General features: G+C 41.9%; 1 pseudogene; it reads left to right on the top strand.

The window, feature by feature from the left end:
- Positions 1 to 12,786: 12,786 nt before the first annotated feature.
- On the top strand, positions 12,787 to 18,245 carry LOC148003528 (reticulocalbin-1 pseudogene; annotated as a pseudogene).
- Positions 18,246 to 20,420: the final 2,175 nt, after the last annotated feature.

Here is a 20,420-nt window from a genome sequence, read left to right as displayed (position 1 = left end):
TTCTGACTATTATAAATAAGGCTGCTATGAACATGGTGGAGCATGTGCCCTGTTGTATGTTGGAGCATCTTTTGGGTATATGTGCAAGAGAAGTATAGCTGGGTCCTCAGCTAGTGCAATGTCTAATTTTCTGAGGAACCTCCAGACTGATATCCAGAATGGTTGTACCAGTCTGCAATCTCACCAACAATGGAGGAGTGTTCCTCTTTTTCACATCTGCAAAAGCATCTTCTGTCACCTGAGTGTTTTATCTTAGCCGTTCAGACTGGTGTGAGGTGGAATCTCAGGGTTGTTTTGATTTGCATTTCCCACATAACTAAAGATGTTGAACATTTCTTTTGGTGCTTCTCAGCCACTCCATATTCCTCAGCTATGCATTCTTTGTTTAGCTCTGAACTGCAATTTTTAATAGGGTTATTAGTCTCCCTGCAGTCCAACTTCATGAGTTCTTTGTATATTTTGGATATTAGCCCTCTATCAGTTGTAGGATTAGTAAAGGTCTTTTCCCAGTCTGTTGGTTGCTGTTTTGTCCTAACCACAGTGTCCTTTTTCTTACAGAAGCTTTGTAGTTTTATGAGGTCCCATTTGTCTATTCTTGATCTTAGAGCATAAGCCATTCGTGTTTTGTTCAGGAAATTTTTCCCAGTGTCCATGTGTTCAAGATTCTTCCCCACTTTTGCTTCTATTAGTTTGAGTGATCTGGTTTGATGTAGAGGTCCTTGATCCACCTGGACTTAAGCTTTACACAGGGTAATAAGAAGAGGATGATTTGTACTCCTCCATATGCTGACCTCCATTTGAACCAGCACCCTTTGCTGAAAATGTTATCCTTTTTCCACTGGATGCTTTTGTCTCCTTTGTCAAAAATCAAGGGACCATATGTGTGCTGGTTCATTTCTGGGTCTGCAGTTCTATTCCACTGGTCTATCTTCCTGTCTTTGTACCAATACCATACAGTTTTATCACTAATGATCTGTAAACTGCTTGAGTTCAGGGATGGTGATTCCCAGGGAAGTCCTTTTATTGTTGAGGATAGTTTTAGCTATCCTAAGTTACTTGTTATTCCAAATGAATTTGCAAATTGTTCTGTCTAACCCTATGAAGAATTGGAATCGAATTTTGATGGAGATTGCATTGCAACTGTAGGTCACTTTGGGAAAATGGCCATTTTTACTATCTTCATACTGCCAAGCCATGAACATGGGGGATCTTTCCATTTTCTGAGACCTTCTTCAATTTCTTTCTTCATATCATGAAGTTCTTGTCACACAGATCTTTCACTTGTTTGATAAAAGTCACACTAAGGTATTTTTATATGATTTGGGACTATTATGAAAGGTGTCATTTCCCTAATTTCTTTCTCAGCTTGTTTATCTTTTGTGTAGAGGAAGGCTACTGATTTGTTTGAGTTAATTTTATACCCAACCACTTTGCTAAAGTTGTTTATCAGGTTTAGGAGTTCTCTGTTGTAACTTTTGGGGTGTCCCATGTATACTACCCTATCCTCTGCAACAGTGATATTTTGACTTCTTCCTTTCCAATCTGAATCCTTTTGACCTCCCTTTGTTGTCTGAGTTCTGGCTAATGCTGGGGACAACATACAATGGAGACATCTCAGTAGCTCGCAGTAGCTTTTTGTAAAAACTGGTTGTTTCCATTTCTCCAAACCTTAGCCCTGGACAACGGCTGTATAGATTTCATTTGTGTGTGACTGCCTATCAGTTGGCCTTGGTGTGCACAATAATTGTATTATATCTGACTTTCCTACTTCTTTCTCCTTCTGCTCTGGTGAATTCTGTGAAACTAGATGTTCCTTGATGTTATGATTCTTAGACAATTGGAAATTGATGCATAGGGGCACAGCACAGCACAGCCCTAGAGGCCCAGGTGGATACTGTGTATTCTCATCTTGGAAAAAATGTAATAACTGCAGAATTGTAGTTCTAGATTAGGGTTTGACTTGCAAAGACAGCTTGAAGAAAATAAGAGAAAATGAATTAGAGCCAACATTGGGACCCCAAGAAAGGAAAAAGTTATTGAAGTTAGGAAGTAAGTTTTACATAATATTATAGACTGGTTAAGGAAGGATAGAATATATAAAATTATATACTAGTAAACTAAGTCTAACTACTGGAACCCTTACGAGAATCATTGTGTGCAAGGAGCAGAACGCTAGTGGAATTAGTGTGCTAAGGGTTACCTTGATTCTTTCTGGCCACTGCCTGGCAGTTTTGCCTATGTCATTTATCATTAGAGTGTCACAGGAAAATGCAATTAGCTTATCTCGGAGCTTTGGACTCTGAAGTATAAAAGTAAAGAGTTAAAGTTTAAATAATGATAAGTTTACAATTATTATTATTATATTGGCCACAGGCCTGGGTATAGGGCAAGCCTGAAACTTTGGAGAACAGTTGTAATTCTTAGTTCTTGGGGTGATGTAGTCATTCTTTGCATTTGATTTGGCAATGATTATAAAATCTCTTTTTTCTACCCGCTTTTGGATTATTAATAAAGGACTGGGGCAAGAGAAAGGCTGTAGTTCTGTAGAACATGTGAAGAGTAAATGAGAGAGAGCATGAGGGAGTGAATGAGAGAGTAAATCACAGAGCAAATGTAAGAACAAATGTGAGAGCCAGGGAGAGAGCATGAGAGGAGAATGTGAAAATGAGTGAGGAGAGAATGTGAGGTGTGTATGAAGATTGTGTGTGTGCGTGACAGGAGAGTGCATGTGCTGTGTGTGAGATATGTATGAGGTGTGTATGAAGAGTATGTGTGAGAATGAAAGGGTAATGAACAGATGTGTGAATGATTGTGGGAGTTTGAGAAAAGAAAACTGCAATAAAAAAGGCAGAGTGCACAAAAGAATGCAGAGTGTGTGCAGCCTCAAGCTGAGAGAGAGAGAGAAAAAGAGAAAGAGAGAGAGAGAGAGAGAGAGAGAGAGAGAGAGAGAGAGAGAGAGAATAACTTTAAGCCTTGAAGTTGCCTGTCAGTTTGTACCCAAAGAGTCGTCTGTGGATATGTATTATGTGCCTTCCAGATATTCCTGCTTCCAGGTGAGAACTCTGATCCTGTGACAGAGGCCAGGAAAGTCTGACAGAATGGCTGCAACCCTGAGGGCAGAGGATAAAATATTTGGCCTAGACCTCCTAATTTATCTTTTCACCTGAAGCCTTATTATTAAATTTTCTTACTGGAATAGGACTACGATCCTGGTGAGGGTCTTCTCTCTTGGATACTTAATCATTTCTTCGTTGTCACAGACTGTTTGAGCTTACTCCAGTCACTGGGAGTTTTTCACACCTTCAAATTTGCTGAACTTTTCAGATTTCTACCATTTGTGGCAAACTGAGTGACAAAAGCAATGAATGTTGAGCACTTCACTGGGGTCCAGTGCATATGGAGCTACGAGTGTATGGATATGGTAAGTCCCAAGGAGTTACTCTAAGAAAGTAGGACTGTGCTCTTAGGACCCCTGCCTGACCTCACTTCACTTTGCCAGCTTTGTGGGCTTCTACACTACTGCTCTGAGAAGAACTGAAAACTAGTGAAATAGATGTGTAGCCTCCCATTACCTTTGTCATTGTTAGGATATTAGTAGGAGAGGTTTGATTGAAATATACTCTCAAAAATATTAACAAAACCACTACCTCTTGTGTACCATCTGGATGAAGTACCAAGTTCACAGACAGTTCTTCACAAACTTCCCAAAGCCAGCAAACTGTAGCATGAAGAAAGCCAAGTCCAAGGCATTCAAAACCAGCATCCTCACCAATGCCCCCAGGAAAGGCTTTGTTAAAAGAAGGGAGGTACTGAGACAGTTCGCCCTCATACACTCAGAGAAGACTGTGCCAGGAGAATTGGGGAAGGATTGTGGGAGAGAGTAATTAAGTATCAGTAGTCAGTGAGCAGAACGTAAAGTGAAAAAGAAAAAATATATAAATAGAAATAAAATTAAGGTCTTTAACAAAATGGGACACAATGTATTGCTGAACTAACTCTACTGTGTTTACACTTGCACATGCTTTAACATCTAGAGAGACTAGATGTGATAAAGTAGGATGCCCTTGTCGTTTACATATACTATGTACACAGCAAAGATAAATGAAGTGGATAACATGCAGATCACAGATCCATTGTTCCCTCACATCTATGTGACTCTGCTTCCCTTTATCAGGACTGTGGAGGCCTCCTCTCATCCAGGTCTCAGGGCTCAAGCAAAATGCAGTCCCCTATGATCTCTGGCCAAGTGCTCTTGTGTTCCCAAAATTACTCTGCCTCAGGCTGCAGAGGCACTGAAGGGCCAGCCTTCACCTTCAAGGTGCAACCACTCTTTCAGTCTTTACAGGCTCTCTGTTACTCAACTGAAGGTTTCAGCAGAGGCCTTTCATCTCAATAACAGAAGCTTACCTAATCCAAAACATTGGGAAGCCATCCTACACTCCTGATTGCCTGCTTACCTGAGACCAAACTACATAGCTCTCCTCTTTATGCCTGTTTCCCTGATTTGAAAGTAAATATTGTGTTCATCTGTGGCATCGGTGGTTAGAATAAAATCCTTAACATGAATAACAGGACCATGCAGAGCATGGGCTTCACATTCGAGGTACAGAGTGAATAGCTAGAGGGAATTACCAAAGAAAGCAATAAGAATCCTAACAACAATTACAGAAATTATGAAATGAAATAAAACAAAAACAAAAGCAAAAACAAAAATACCTTGTGGGTGTTGGTATTAAAGGCATGTATTAACTCTGACCAGCTTTTAGGTATTTCCAATAAAAAGCAAACAAACAAACAAACAAACAAACAGCCTTATTACAGTTGCAGCAGGTGCAGGAGAGAAAGCTGGGAGATATCCTGTGCTGCAGCCCCCATGCTTTGATTCTGCAGCAACAACTTCCTTGGGAATAGGAACCTGTATGCAGTGGGATCCCTTGCTGGGCCTGTCATCTCAAAAATAGGGACTTCCCTAATCCAAAACCTTGGAATCCAGTTTACTTCAGGCCAGGAATGAAGTCAACCATCATTAGGGAAAGAGCAAGGGGAAAATTACATAGGAAAAAATATGTGCCTTATTCAGAAAAGATCCTCAACTTCTAAGGCCTCCGCAATCTCCACCCCTCTCTTCTGAGCTGTGCATAGAGATGTTGTATAACTCCAGATGGTAGGAAAAGGCAGAGTTCTTCCCAGAAAAGTCATACATGATTTTCACCCTGACATCTGTGAGGTGAGGTGGCATCGTATCACAGAGTCAGCTCACCCGGGATAAGGACACAGAAGCCACAGATGACAATGCCAATGGACTACCTCCTGAACTTATGGACACATTAAAATTGAGGTTTAGCCTAACCTTAGGCCATTCCACTCCCTGCCCATCCACCTGATTTTTATGTTTGCTATGAGTAAAAGATGAGAGTGGAGCCCCAAATATCCTCATGATTGGACTTGGAAATTCAGGAAGAATGATAATGGAGAAGGGATGGCTATGTGTTTACAATGTGGTAACTGGGTTCTGACCAGGAAACTCGTCCTTAGCCAATGGGGACTTTAAGGCCAGGCCTCCTGCTTGTTCCAGTGCAGGCTAAGACTTGAGGGTCAGGCCAGCTCCTGAGCCCCACACAGGGCTGCCTGCATACCCTTGTGACTGCATTAGAGCCAGAGTGCTCTCTGCCCCATCCTCTTCTCTCCTCTTTGTCACAGCCATGGTCCCCAAGAGCACTTGTCAAACACCTTTATACATCTATGTCAATCTCAAAGTCAGATTCCCAGAGAATCAATCCCCATAGCTGACCATAAATGAGTATTCTTTGTGTGTGTATATATATAATGTTGTAGAACACAGAATAGGGATTCTTGGTGAAAGCTTCATGGACATGTATCTTTGCTAGATGTCTTTGCACTGGGATTTTTCCACATGACTTAGATATGCTTGCCATGAGGTCATTACCAGTCACCTTGCCATTTCAGTTTTGTGTTTCTTTTGGATGCTATCGCTGTTTGATGTAAGATCCAAGGCTGAACTTCCATACTGGGCTATGGTTTCAGACTTGATTTACAATCATGTGCCCCTCAGGTTGCTTCCTTTTGATCCTAGAGGTTGATTAATATCTCCAGCAAGGCTTCCAGTACTTTATAGGTACATGCTGTCAGAGCAGAGTTACACAGAATCCATATGCTGGCCTTCCTCTGATGGTGCTTACCTCTGCCAAGTCCTCAAACAGGGCAGCGCTTGGAAAAAAAACAACACTGCAGGCAAAGAAATCATATATGTGGGTCTACCCCTGGCTCCTTGAGAAATGGAAGAGGAATATGGTCTTGGCTTACTGGAAGTCTTATCCCAAGACTAGGGAAGGGGACTCCCAGAGAGCACTAAGCCTTCTCCTCATCCATCATAGTCTATATAGCCTGTGGTTTTCATGTGGTCAGTGTGATGACCTTAAAATGTTCTCGGCATTTCTGCCATGTTCTGTCTCTATACCTAGACATGACCTCAGGTGTACAGTCACTTTGGAAACATAAAAAGCCTTGCATCTGAATTGTGAAATTCAATGTGTGTTATATTTAAAATACCACAGTAATTGAGTGGCCATTGCTACAGTAAATATTATTAGGGGGTTTCTCCCCCACCGTAGATCATTTAGTTCCCAAATAAAAGACACAAAACTTTTAGATTTAGAATAAGCCTTAAAGTACTAGAGCTGGGCAGACATTAACCCTCTGTGCTATTTTTTCTGCTTCCCTGTCCATAACCCCGAGGTATTGCTTGCCATGCTCTGCCTGGGCCACTCCTGTTCTGACAGGCTGCCCCTCATGGTAATACACTCACGATCCACCTACCCTATGGGGTGGTGTCTCCTTCCTTCTCCTCCATGTCCTTTCCCTCTTCTCCTAGACACTGACTGAGCCCCCAGGCCCAGGCAAACTTTGCTCTGTCCCCTCCCTTCTGCCCAGCCCTTGTTGTAGGGATTTTATTAACCAATCAGGGATAACTTAGGAGGCAAAAAAAAAAAAATCTGGTATACATGAGGATTTCCTTGTCTTGGAGCAACAGCACCTTAGGGTACAGAATTTAGCATTTGAATATACAGCAGCACAGACCAACCCATTATAGGCCGATCTACTTTGTAGTTGGACTCAAAGCTTGGCTCTCACACCCATTAGATGTTCAACTGTGGAGAAGTTATTTTACCTTTGTGTGACTCAATTCCCTTATCTGCACAGTGAGGATGATAATGAGTGTTTAATTCACAGGGTTGTCTTGGGGGCTGTCGAGTTAATATATCTAGTATTTAAACATTAAACACCATCTACTTTGCATAATTAATAAAAGTCTGTGGAAAGAGCAAAGTAATAAAGCCAGAAGAACATTTGATTAGGAAATGGGGCCATACAGCTACATCTAATAACAAATTCAGAATCAGGAATGGTGGAAGACTAAGTCCAGAGAATTGGGAAATCAAGGCCACTCTGGTCTGCGTAATAAGATCGTATCTCAAAATATCAAGACAAGTCAGGTTCATAGTAATAATAAATCAAGAAATAGCCATTGTAAAGAATTTACAAAAAGCAAAGCAGTGGAGCAGAGTGGATGCTGTGTGTCAAGTCCCTCTGCTGTCCATCTCTGGGACCAAGTATGCATCAGATCAGTGACAGGAATGGGGTGCTGAGAGCCTGGAGCAAAGGGATGCTGGCTGCATGGCCACATTTGAACAGCACTAAAGCAGGACTAACTGCTAAGAAAAAAAAGCCATATGCAAAACATGTAAATTTTAAAGTCCTCCAGAAAGGCAAAACCACAATAATTTTACTGTTTGTCAAGCTGCTTGTGTCACCAAACTTCTAATATTGGTAAGGATGTGAAAAACTCTTGTGATGCAAACCAGTTGCCAATAAGAAGAACAACCACTGTCCTGACCAAGGTGACCTGGATGCTGTCAAATAGGCCGAGGCAGCTTGGACAGCCATCAGAGTATGTTTAACACACAGATATCTGTCATTTCAAAAGGGGGAAAATGAAGCCTGACTTTTCCCCCCACTTTATGCAAAACCAAGAATACTCCAGCATTGAGACTTACAAATAAAAATATGCCAAGAAACTTCATAGAATATGCATTTCTCTTGTGTGTGCTCCTGAGTGTGTGTGTGTTTTGTATGTGTTTTGTATGTGTTTTGTGTGTGTGTATGTGTGAGTGTGTGTGTGTATGTGTGTGAGTGTGTGTGCGTGTGTGTGTGTGTGTGTGTGTGTGTGTGTGTGTGTCTGTGTGCACAAATGCTTCAATTATCTGCTATGGTGAATACTATCCCCAACTCAATTATGAAGGTTAGTATTAAGCTGTGAGTAGTATGTGGAGAGTGGTCACAAAGAATAATTAGGAGTCCTCTTCTGTTAAGTTGTCTGAGACTTCCAAATGCTACATGCTGTGAGTGGGACCCACATCTCAGCACACTAACTCTATTAAGTACAATTCCCGTGTGTTTTTCTTAAACAATTTTCTATGAAAACCTTTAATAATTTTTTCTCCCATTCATTTTTTTGGAGGGGACAAGGGTCTTTGTTTTGTTTTTTTCTTTTTTTTTCCTTGCTTATTTTAGGTCCACAGGATTTTCTGTAGCATTTGAGGAAGTCCTAGACTTAGGACACTGGATCCATATACGTTAGGGAATTAACCAGATCACTGAGCACATTTTTTGTTTGGTTGGTTTCTGTTTTTCTTTTGAGATCTCACTGTGGGAACAGAGGAAGCCCTAAGGAAGTGCAGCCCTAACTGGATGTGTGTTGTAAACATGATATGACCATGCCATGGACCCAAAGCCATTTATCAGTGGGGAAAAGGCAAAGGCCCCCATGCCCCTTGAGGCTCAGAGACATGACAAAGCCTTCTCAGGATGGTGTTGATAGTGTGTGCAGAAAAAGTCTACTCTATCTTTCTCCCTGGCCCCATCTGGATATTTAAAGCCTGAAGACTGCTCCCTGCACAGACTGCTCCTACTGAGATTAGCTAAATCTGCCCCTTGTCAGTTACATATGCATAGTCCTCCCCTCCTTGTTTATCTGCATGTAATGCCCACCTTCTTGCTGCCCTGTGCAGCAACCCTGCTTCCTGGCCAGCTCTATATAATAAACATGATGAGCTTCTGGGATGCTGCATTTTCTCCAGCCCACGGACCCAGCCTTCCCCATGTATGTGTGTCCAATGTCATTCTTCATTTCCTCCTCATCCCTGGTCAGGCCCATGTCCCTGGAGCCACACAAAGGACTTGGCAATCTCAGTCTGCTCCACTTTGAAGGAAGTGCTTTCTAAACTGAAATCTAAAGCACACAGTGGGTTCAGCTCTCTCTCAAGTGTCTTTGGTGAGGGTTGGGGTGGGTGTGAGACCAGTTGCATTATGACTATTGCAGAAGAGTAAAGGATTCAGTTTGCTTTTGGTGAAGGTGAGCTCCCCAAGAGGCTATCTATCATTGCCAACGTTTTCCCAAGTCACCTTCTAGGAGGTCAACTGACTCCTAGGTGAGTCTTTGGTTACACTGCTTCAGTTTTCTGTGGCTACACTGTCCAAATACCACCCACTGGTCACACATGGCTATTTGAGTTGAACTGAACTTAGAACTAAAATCTGCCTCTTTAGTCACAGCAGGCAAACCAGGAGGCAAACAGCCAGCCAGAATCCATAGCCAGAAACACAGCAGATATAGAATATTTCTATCATCTAGAAATTTCTCCTGGACAGCAGTGGTCTAGGTTCTTGGTGTCTGGTTTTTCCTTCAGGGAGAATTACTTGCTGTACTAATATCCAAAGGTTTATTTTTAAAGCGACTTTAACAAAATATGACTTACTCATCCCCAAATTAATCCAGTTTAAGTCTATAGTGCAATGGTTCCCCATAAATCTACCCGAGTTCGTTGCTAGACCACGGAATAAAAGAACGAGAGTGTATGCACTTATGTAAAATGGTATGCAACAGTATTGTCCACTGCATAACTATACTGCACTACTTTTGAATTCTCAAAATTCAGGCCTTTTATTGATAGTTTTACAAAAATACATTATCCTAGAGTTGAGAAAATATTATACAGCATTTCATCTGGGCTTTTTTTCGTTGAGACTTTAATATTTTTGCATATTTTGCTAGTATCGTTAGATTCTTTATATGAGTTTTATTTTTTGGTGTTTTGTTTTGTTTTTTTTGTTTTGGTTTTTTTTTTTTTTTTTTGCTCATTTGGTCAGTATTTAATGCCATTTCAATGTTCTCAGGATTTTGATGAAAATAATACCACGATGAAAAAGTGTTACTCATTTTCTTGAGCCATTTACATATGTATATACACACATATGGGAAGTTATGTATACATATATCTATGCTATACTGTGTAGAATACAATTCTATTATACGTCAACATATAAAGTTTGCTCAATATGATTTCTGTGAATGTCATGAGGAAATATTAAGAGCCTGAATAAACATGGACAATATTTGCAGAATGCACATAAAATTGAAGATGGTATATAAGCAAAAATGTGAAGAATATCACTTACAGCTTTCATATCGAATGCACTTTAAAAATTTTAATAGATTAAAATATTTAAATCATTTTACCCAGTTTCTTGTTTTTTTTTTTTTCAAAATGTGTCTCCTGGATGATTTGAATTACATATGCTGCTCAAGATCCTTTTAACAACAGTGACCTAATGCCTTAAATGTGTTTCTGATATTTCCATTCACTTGATCACTGTTCAATAATTGTACCAAGTTGATAACTGTACTTTTTTATCACTTTAAGAATGTAACTTTCATGTGTGAGTATACACTTTTGATCCTAACTCTTTGGAGGCACAGGCAGGTGGGTCTCTTTTTTGAGGTCAACCTGGTCTATATAGGAAAACCCTATCTTAAAAAAATCAATCAATAAATAAGCAAATAAATAAAAAGAATTTAAAACATTTGTAATTAATACGAACACAACCACATCTTTAGTAACAATTGATTTTTTCTTGCAGATAATTCATATAATCAATTTGCAAAATGCTACATAGTGTCATATGGGAACTCAATTTCATTGTAAAATAAACCTGCTTTTCTCTTTTAATTGGTTGCTCTTAGTTAACATTTTCATACGCATATATAATTTATTCTGATTATTCTCTCCCCCACATCGTCCCATTCCCTCCCCTATGAATTCAACATATATAGTCTTCTAAATTTAGGCTTTCCAATGTCTGATTTCTCTTTTAATTATTATACATTCCTTTACTTTTCCATCTATAGTTTATGATATCTTAATAAGAAACCCATTCTGTCATTAGCATTATCTCAGTGCTTGGTAGGAGACATTGACATTCTTCAGTAGCTTGTCATCAGTGCAGTTAATGACATCGAGGTCTCTCTCTGTTTCTGTCTCTCTCTGTCTCTGTCTCTCTGTCTCTGTCTCCCTCTCGGTCTCTCTCTGTTTCTCTGTCTCTTCTGTCTCTCTGTCTCTCTGTCTCTCTCTCCATCCCCTCCGCAACTGTTTTGTTTTCTAATACAAGGTCTCACACTTTACTCTAGCCTTGAACTCAAGGCAATCCACCTACCTCAGCCTTGTGAGTGTTGGGATTCCAGGCAAACACCATCTTGCCCAGTGAATTTTGTGACTCTCGTACATCCCTTTACTATTTCTGAATTATTTTTAATAATGCTGTAACCCTTTTCTAGTTTCTAGATGTAGATACATTAACTGATTAGAAGGTTTAATTTTTAAAGATTTATTTATTTATGTACATGAACACTCTGCGAGTGTGCCTGCATGTCAGAAGAGAACTTCAGACAGAAGAGGGCATTGGATCCCACTACAGATAGTTGTCGGTCACCATGTGATTGCTGGGAATTGAACTTGGGAGCAATGGAGAAGCAGCGCTCTTAACCACCAAGCCATCTCTCCAGCTTGATAAAAAAGATTCTAAATTTCATTCTTTTCGTGTTTGTTTGCATCTTTCTTCTTGAGAACACTGTGATGGAATGTCCAAATGGTAATTAGTGGCGGTTGGTAGAAGGAGCCATATGTGTGATGCTGCCATATGTGTGAGGGGCTGGCAACAAGGTGCAGACCCAAGACCATGGCCCGTGCCCTGAGGCTCGCCTGCTGGATGTGGGCTCACAGCCAGGTCAGGATGCCTTCAGGTGAGGACAGCAGGTGGTGGCTTGTGCCCTGCTGAGCCGGCCTAGGAGAGTGGCAACCACAATCACAATGTCCAAGCCGCGCGAGCCTGGGGCAGCGCGAAGCTCCGGAGGCGATGACCTTGGGTAAGTCACGGTGGGCCTGGGGGCCCGCAGAAGCTGCCCTGGGCCTCTGCAGAGTCCTGAGGGGGAATTGACCGGTTTGGGCGCAGCCCGGAGCTCCACGCCACGCGCCTCCCCGTGTCGCGCCTCACCGTGTGTCCTGCACCGTGGAGTGGGCACAGGTGTCCTTCCCACCCCGCCGCTGGACCGCGCCCGAGCCGGGCCTCAGGGAACACTGAGCTCCTCGGTGAGCGCGGGGGCTGAGGGGACCGGGAGCGCGCATTATATTTCGCGCCGGCAGCCAGGGCGCCTCCGCCCAAGTTGACTCCTGTCTCTCCCTCTCCGACCCCGGCAGGCCCCAGAGGTGATTCTACCTGCACGATGTCCTCCTTGCTGGAGGCGAGCTCTTCCCAGGAGCCACATCGCGAACAAATAGAGAAAGAAAAAAAGAAAAGAAAAAGCAGAGGAAGCAGCCAGGGAAGGGGGCGGTAACGGCGCTGGGGGTCACCTCGGCCACGAGAGGGCGCGCTATGACAGCGGCGGGGTTTCCAACGGAGACTGCAGCCTCTCAGTGTCCAGGGATGAAGCCTGCTAGAGGACCTGGAGGCTTGGCGCTCGCGCGGATCCCTAGCCTGTCTGCCGGTCTGGTCCCCAGGGACAGCAAGCAGCAAGCAGCGCTGGCTGCCCCGCCAGAGCAGCATCATCAGGGTAGGTAGAAGACCCGCGCCCCTCCTTGGACTCGTTCTGCCCACCCCACCTCTGCCCTGGGAAAGCAGTGACAGAAGGAGGCAATGCAAAGTGAGCCCATTGGGTAGGGGAAGGGAGGGTTCAGGGATGTATGGAGAACTGAAGCAGGGATTGGAAAGCCCTTGGCATTGGGAAAGAATGGAGAGGTGCTCTGGAGTGTGCATGAGAGCTGTGCTCTGACATCCCCAGAGCAACTTGGGGCTCTCACCTCTTTCCAGATTGACTTGGAATTAAATGTCCTGTACCTGCCAGGGCAGGACAGGCTTTGCAGAGGCAGCTTAGCCTGGTGGCACACTCCCTGTAATGTTTCTATTGTATGTTAAAGGGCAGTGATCATGGGAAAATATTTTCTTAAAACCTCAGGCAATGAATGTATTATTTAATAGATTTCTTCTGATCTACTTTGAAATTGGTTGCCCCTTGAAAGAGATTGTATTTGGAGGATGTAAAATACCCTCCTTCAATTACTCGGAGAAAGGGAACATAAACAGAGATTTCCTCTTTTTTAGCCTCCAAAGCTCTGAGAGATTACAGTTCTGCGTAATTAATTCTTTCCTACCTGCTATGAGCAGGCCTCCAGATCAGCAAGTTCCTTTGGAATGGTTTTGCTTGTTTTTGTTTATTATCCATGGTGCTGATTAGAAAGCCACGAATTGTTTTGTGAATTTTAAATTTCAAGAGGTGACACCCAGAGTTGATGGTGGTTTCCTTCAACATTGCAGTGTAGTTGCAGCATAAAAAAAAATATTTCTTGTGACAAGAAGTGCAAAAAGAAAGTTGATGAGCTAAGAAAAGTAGAGCCTTGAGCCAGATCAACCATTTGGCTTCCTCAAATATGGAGCAAGCATGGAATGTGGCTTTTTCAGAATCGAGGGGGTTTTTAGGACTAGGCAGTGAATGCTGTCTGGTGCTAACCCGTCCCTTTTGTGGCTGACAACCCTTAGGAGAAGGTCAGAATGTGCCAACAGCACAGAGTGGGCACTGGTGGTGTTTGAACTCAGAAGTGCTCAGGAACTGTGAAAGTTTCTCTGTTATCACCCTGGAGCCATCTAGTGAAATAGACCACTGTGATGCTGTGTAAGAGGCCATTGTGAGGGCTGGAGAGATGGCTCAGTGGGTAAGAGCACCAAGTGTTCTTCCAGAGGTCCTGAGTTCAAATCCCAGCAACCACGTGGTGGCTCATAACCATCTGTAATGAGTACTGATGCCCTCTTCTGGTGTGTCTGAAGACAGCTGCATTGTCTCACATATAAATAAATAAATCTTACAAAAGATTGTCATCTACTGCAGTTTCTGTGTGGACAGGGCACAGTTAAAGGGCTTTAAGATCAAGTACATTGCCTGTCTTTAAAGATCAAGTGTATCACCTAACTTTCAAACCAAGAAACCTAGTGTCTTTTTTGCTGCTTGTGTATCTTTTAGTGATGTATCTTTTCTCCTAGTATGTCCTTTGTTTCCATAATAGTTGTTTTCAAGTATATATGATTATCGCTCCTATTTGCAGAGCTATTCAATATTTTCATTGGTTAAATATTTGTGGTGAATTTACATTGTGATATCAGTAAAATGCTATGTGAAAATTTTAGAGAATATACCGGTTTGGGTAATTTTAATAACCTTTGCCCTCAAGTGGTGGCCTGTTTTCACATTGAAAAGACTGGAATTCATTACCATCCATACCAGGATTGATAGGGAAGCAAAATGGACAGTGACAGTGTTGTTCTCTTTGACAGTTGTGGGAGCCAAGAAAGAAGTGTGACTTGCTTTTTGTGATTTACCAAATCAAGACTCAGTATCATTACTATAGAAGCCCATGGAAAAATGATGAAGTTTTCAGAAATCACAAGCTGAAGAAATGGTGGTTTTGCTTATATTGAATTCTGAGTTTCAAAGTTATGTTTCATTTTTCTTTATTCCTTAATGAGGCTTTTTATTAAGTTTTTTATTCACCATTACACACTTAGATGCACAGTGCTAGGATCATAGTAGGTGCTCATTAAATCACTGACCATCGGGGAGGAGGAATGATAAGAAAGTATGTATTTTCTGTAAGTTCTGTTAGTTTCGGGAACAGGGGTTTTCGGTTTACCAGTCATACCTAGGTATCTTGTCCCACATAAGACAACTTGACAGAACCTCCTTTCTGGCCATTATGTTCAACTTATTTTTCTCTTAATCATTCTTGAAAATCATGGAAGTAGTGTGGAAAATTGATTGTACCTGCAGTATAGCAAAAAAGCCCAGTCTAGATAGGTAAGCAGTTATGTTTCTCCATGAGCTGATGTCTTAAAACATCTAGATTTTAGGAATTTAGTGTTGTGTTTTCTAAACATACATTTTACAGCATGCAGATAACATCGTGATAGAATAAAGGAATCTTTTGATTTAGCACCAAATTCCATAAAGCAATGACTACTGCACAGCTCTCTTGGCCATATGAATAGCCGAAATTATATTTCACTCCTTTAAAGAAATAATGAAAGCACTTAAGGTTAAAGCAAAGCCAATGGGAAAAGTTTGCTGTGGTGTTTCTCTTTGGTTTCTTGTGCTCTTTCTAGAGAATGACTTTAAGAAGTCAGGGCGGTCAGGTGGTCAGTGTGGTCAGGCAGACATGAGCAGATGGTTAAGCGATGTGCTAGGGCCCCATAGGCCAGTGAGCCTAGCTGAAGAGGAGAGGCTAGCCAGTGAGACTGACTGAAGAGCAGAGGCTAGCCAGTGAGCCTGACTGAAGAGCAGAGGCTAGCCAGTGAGCCTGACTGAAGAGCAGAGGCTAGCCAGTGAGCCTGACTGAAGAGCAGAGGCTAGCCAGTGAGCCTGACTGAAGAGCAGAGGCTAGTCAGTGAGCCTGACTGAAGAGCAGAGGCTAGCCAGTGAACCAGGCTGAAGAGCAGAGGCTAGCCACTGAGCCAGGTTGAAGGCTGAAGAGCAGTGATTCTAACATTTATTTCTAAGTTCTTCAGTTTTCCTAAAAGACAAAAGTTTGCCTCCATAAAGTTTGACTTAGAAGGTTCTTCTTGCTCTCTTCTTCTTATCTCCTTTCCTCTTGCTCTTATGACACAATAATTTCCTTTCTCTCAATGCCTTACTCTCAATGCTATGCCTTTACTTCTAAGTTCTTCTTGAGTTCTGTTCTGTTCTGTTGAGTTCTGTCTAAAAAGCTTTCTCTCTCTTTGTCCTCAGCATTTGTATATCTCTCTGAACACAGCATCACATGGTGAAAAGTTCACCACAACTTTGCACAGGAATTCAAATCATAAGTTGGATAATCAGTTTACAACAGAGAATGTTTACATGCATATCCATGAAGAGTAATCATCAGGATAAACCGTTACCATCTGTCACTAGCTCTCCACATTCATGGAGAGTTAAAAGCTGTAATTTTTATGAGAAAACAATAAGTGAAATTACCTATAGGCAAATCCAGTCAATTATTTATGTTTATTCCTTGCATCTATAGTAAATCATTAGTTCTCTTTTTATGAACTTTGGTTAATTGGATTATACCCTCTTAGCATGGGTTCTAATTTGTAGATGCCTCCTTGGTATTGCAGAAGCAATTCACTCATGACACTTTAAGAAGGAAGAGTTCGCAATGCAATTTTGATTACCAGAGAAAACATAATAGCAGTCCCATTATAAAGGAGTTAAAATTACTAATCTAATTTTAGGAACTCTTATAGAACCATCATAAGAATTAAGAAATCATCTATTTGTCTGTACATCATCACGCCAAGACAATACATCTTCGTTGCTCTGTGGTGATCTGCTCAAAAGAGTGGGGTAAAGAGCATGACAAATACAGAGGCAGATACTTGCAGCCAACTATTCAGCTGAGAGCAGGGTCCCCAATAGAGGAGTAAGAGAAAGGATTGAGGGACCTGAAGGGGTTTACAGCCCCATAAGAACAACACTGAGAAACAGCCAGAGCTCCCAGGACCGAAACCACCATCCAAAGAGTACACATGGACAGACCCATGGCTACAGCTGCATATGTAGAAGAGGATGGCCTTCGTGGGACAAATGGGAGGAGAAGCCCTTTATCTGGTCAAGGCTTGATGCCCCAGTGTAGGGGAAAGCAGAACAGGGAGGCAGGTAGGCCTGGGTGTTTGGGTGGATGTGGTAACACCCTCACAGTAGAAGGGGGAGGGGGCTTTATAAGGGGTTTTGTGGAAACCAGGAAAACGGATAACGTTTGAAATGTAACAAAAGCCCTCTCTGGGGAAGGGATAAGGTGCTCTGAGCCCCTACTTCCCTGCTGCCTCCCTTTGATCACAACTGTGGTGCATGGTGTCAGCCTGGGACTCTCCATGGGCTGCTGCTGGCACTGGTCCTGGCGTTCATGGCCAAGCACATGATGAGCAAGGAGCACATGGTTTGTCCCGATTCAGAGCAGGGCGAGTGGCCACCAGAGAAAAAGCACAGCTTCCTGTACGATCATGAGGTCTTCCTGGGCAAGGAGGACTCCAAGACCTTTGATAGCTAATCCTGGACGAGAGCAGGAGAGGCTGGGGAAAATTGTTAATCCAATTGACAGTGATGAAGGCGGCCTTGTTACTACTGAAGACCTGAAAGTTTGGATCAAACAGGTACAGAAAAGATACATCAACCAAAATGTGGCTAAACTCTGGAAGGATTATGATAGGGACATAGATGAAAAATCTCCTGGGAAGAATACAAGCAGGCTACCCATGGCTACTACCTGGGAAACCTTGCTGAATTCCAAGATAGCTCTGATCATCACAACTTTAAAAAGTTGCCTCCACGAGATGAGAGGAGGTTTAAGGCCTTGACGGTGACATGACAGCTACTTAGGACGGGTTCATTGCTTTTCTTCACTAAGAGGATTTAGAACATATGAAGGAGATTGTAGTTCTGGAAACACTGGAGAATATCGACAAGAACGGGGATGGTTTTGTGGACTAGGATGCGTACATTGTGGACATCTTTTTCTCACGAGGACAATTGCCCTGAGACTGACTGGGTTTTGTCTGGGGAGCCGTTCAATGATTTCCCAGATCTGAACAAGGATGGGAAACTGGATTAGAATGAGATTCACCATTGGATCCTCCCTCAGGACTATGACCATGCACAGGCTGAGGCCCAGCATCTGGTGTATGAGTCAGATAAAAACAAGGATGAGATGCTGACCAAGGAGGAGATTGTAGACAACTGGACCATGTTTGTGGGAAGCCATGCCACCAATTACAGGGAAGATCTTACCAAAAATCATGATGATCTTTGAAAGAAACTCATCCTCATGTGGCCAACAGTCACATGCTTTCTACGGTTATTCTGGTTGATTGCTATATTTGTCAAGTATATAGCAGTTGTGTCCCTTAACAATAAGAAACCTTTCTAAAGCTCAAAAAAATCATGCATTGCACCACAAACAATAATAGTAGGATATTTAAACACCCCACTTTCATCAATGGACAGATCAGGGAAACAGAAATTAAACAGAGACACAGAAAGACTAACAGGTTATGAAACAAATGGATTTAACATATATTTATAGAACACTCCACCCTAAAACCAAAGGATATGCCTTCTTCTCAGCATCCCATTGTACCTTCTCCAAAATTGACCATATAATCGGTCACAAAACAGGCCTCAACAGATACAGGAAGGTAGAAATAATCCCATGCCTCGTATCAAAAAACCACGGACTAAGGCTGCTGATCAATAACAACAAATAGGACAGAAAGCCCACATATACATGGAAGTTGAAGTCAATGACAACTTGGTCATTGGAGACATAAGAAAGAAATTAAAGACTTCTTAGAATTTAATGAAAATGAAGATACAACATACCCAAATTTATGGGACACAATAAAAGCAGCGCTAAGAGGAAAACTCATAGCTCTGTATGCCTGCAAAAAGAAACAAGAGAGAGCATATGTCAGCAGCTTGACAGCACACCTAAAAGCTCTAGAAAAAATTAAATAAACCCTAGAGGAGTAGAAGGCAGGAAATAATCAAACTCAGGGCTGAAATCAAACAAGAAGAAACAAAACCGAGTATCAAAAGAATCAGCAAACCCAGGAGCTGGTTCTTTGAGAAAATCAACGAGATACATAAACGCTTAGCCATATTAACCAGAAGTCACAGAGAGTGTATCCAAATTAATAAAATCAGAAATAAAAGGGAGACATAACAACAAAATCTGAAGAAATTAAAAAGATCATCAGATCCTACTACAAAAACATATATTCAACAAAACTGGAAAATGTGGAGGAAATGGACAATTTTCTATACAGATACCAGGTACCACAGTTAAATCAGGAACAAATAAACCATCGAAACAACCCCATAACTCATAAAGTCATAGAAACTGCTATTAAACATCTCCCATCCAAAAAGAGCCCAGAACCAGATGGATTTAGTGCAGAATTCTATCAAACCTTCATAGAAGACTTCATACCAATACTGTCCAAACTATTCCGCAAAATAGAAAGAGACAGAGCACTACGAAACTCCTTCTATGAAGCCACAATTACTCTTATACCTAAACCACACAAAGATACAACAAAGATAGAGAAATTCAGACCTATTTGATTTATGAATATTGATCAAAAATGCTCAATAAAATTCTTGCAAACTGAATCCAAGAACACATCCAAACAATCATCCATCATGGTCAAGTAGGCCTCATGGCAAGGATGCAGGGATGGTTTAATATACGGAAGTCCATCAACGAAATTCATCATATAAACAAAGTCAAAACCACATGATCATTTCATTAGATGTTGAGAAATCATTTGACAAAATTCATTAACCTTTCATTAATAAAGTCCTGGGAAGATCAGGAATTGAAGGCCTGAATCTAAATATAGGAAAATGCAAAATACATCAAACCTGTACCTAACATCAAACTAAACTTAGAATATTGAAGAAATCCCACTAAAATCAGGGACTAGACAAGGCTGCCCACTCTTTCCCTACTTAAGTACAATATGGTACTTAACGTCCTAGCCATAGCAATCAAACAATGAAAGTAGGTCTAAGGGAAAAAAATTAGAAGGGATGAAGTCAAAAGACTAATATTTGAAGATGATTTGATAGTCTACTTAAGCAACACCAAAATTCTACCAGAGAACTACTTAACCTGATCAACAACATCAGCAAACTGTCCGAGTATAAAATTAACCCAAACAATTCAGTAGTCTTCCTCTACTCAAAGGGTAAACAGGCTGAGAAAGAAATTAGGGGCCCGGACCGCAGCAGCTCTCTGCTCCCAAACCCCGTGGGAGAGATTCCTCACCGCCTGATCAGGTGGGCACTCCTGAGGCTGCAGAGCGGAGGAGACCACCAACACTGCCCACCCCTGCCCACATCCCTGGCCCAAGAGGCAACTGTATAAGGCCTCTGGGTTCCCGTAGGGGAGGGCCCGGGAGCGGCAGGAACCCTGCGCCTGAGA

The sequence above is a fragment of the Rattus norvegicus genome, chromosome 9 (assembly GCF_021556685.1).
Source record: "Rattus norvegicus strain SHRSP/BbbUtx chromosome 9, alternate assembly SHRSP_T2T, whole genome shotgun sequence".
NCBI lineage: Eukaryota > Metazoa > Chordata > Mammalia > Rodentia > Muridae > Rattus > Rattus norvegicus.
Note: the sequence above shows the minus strand (reverse complement) of the source record. Positions and strands in the feature narration are given on the sequence as shown.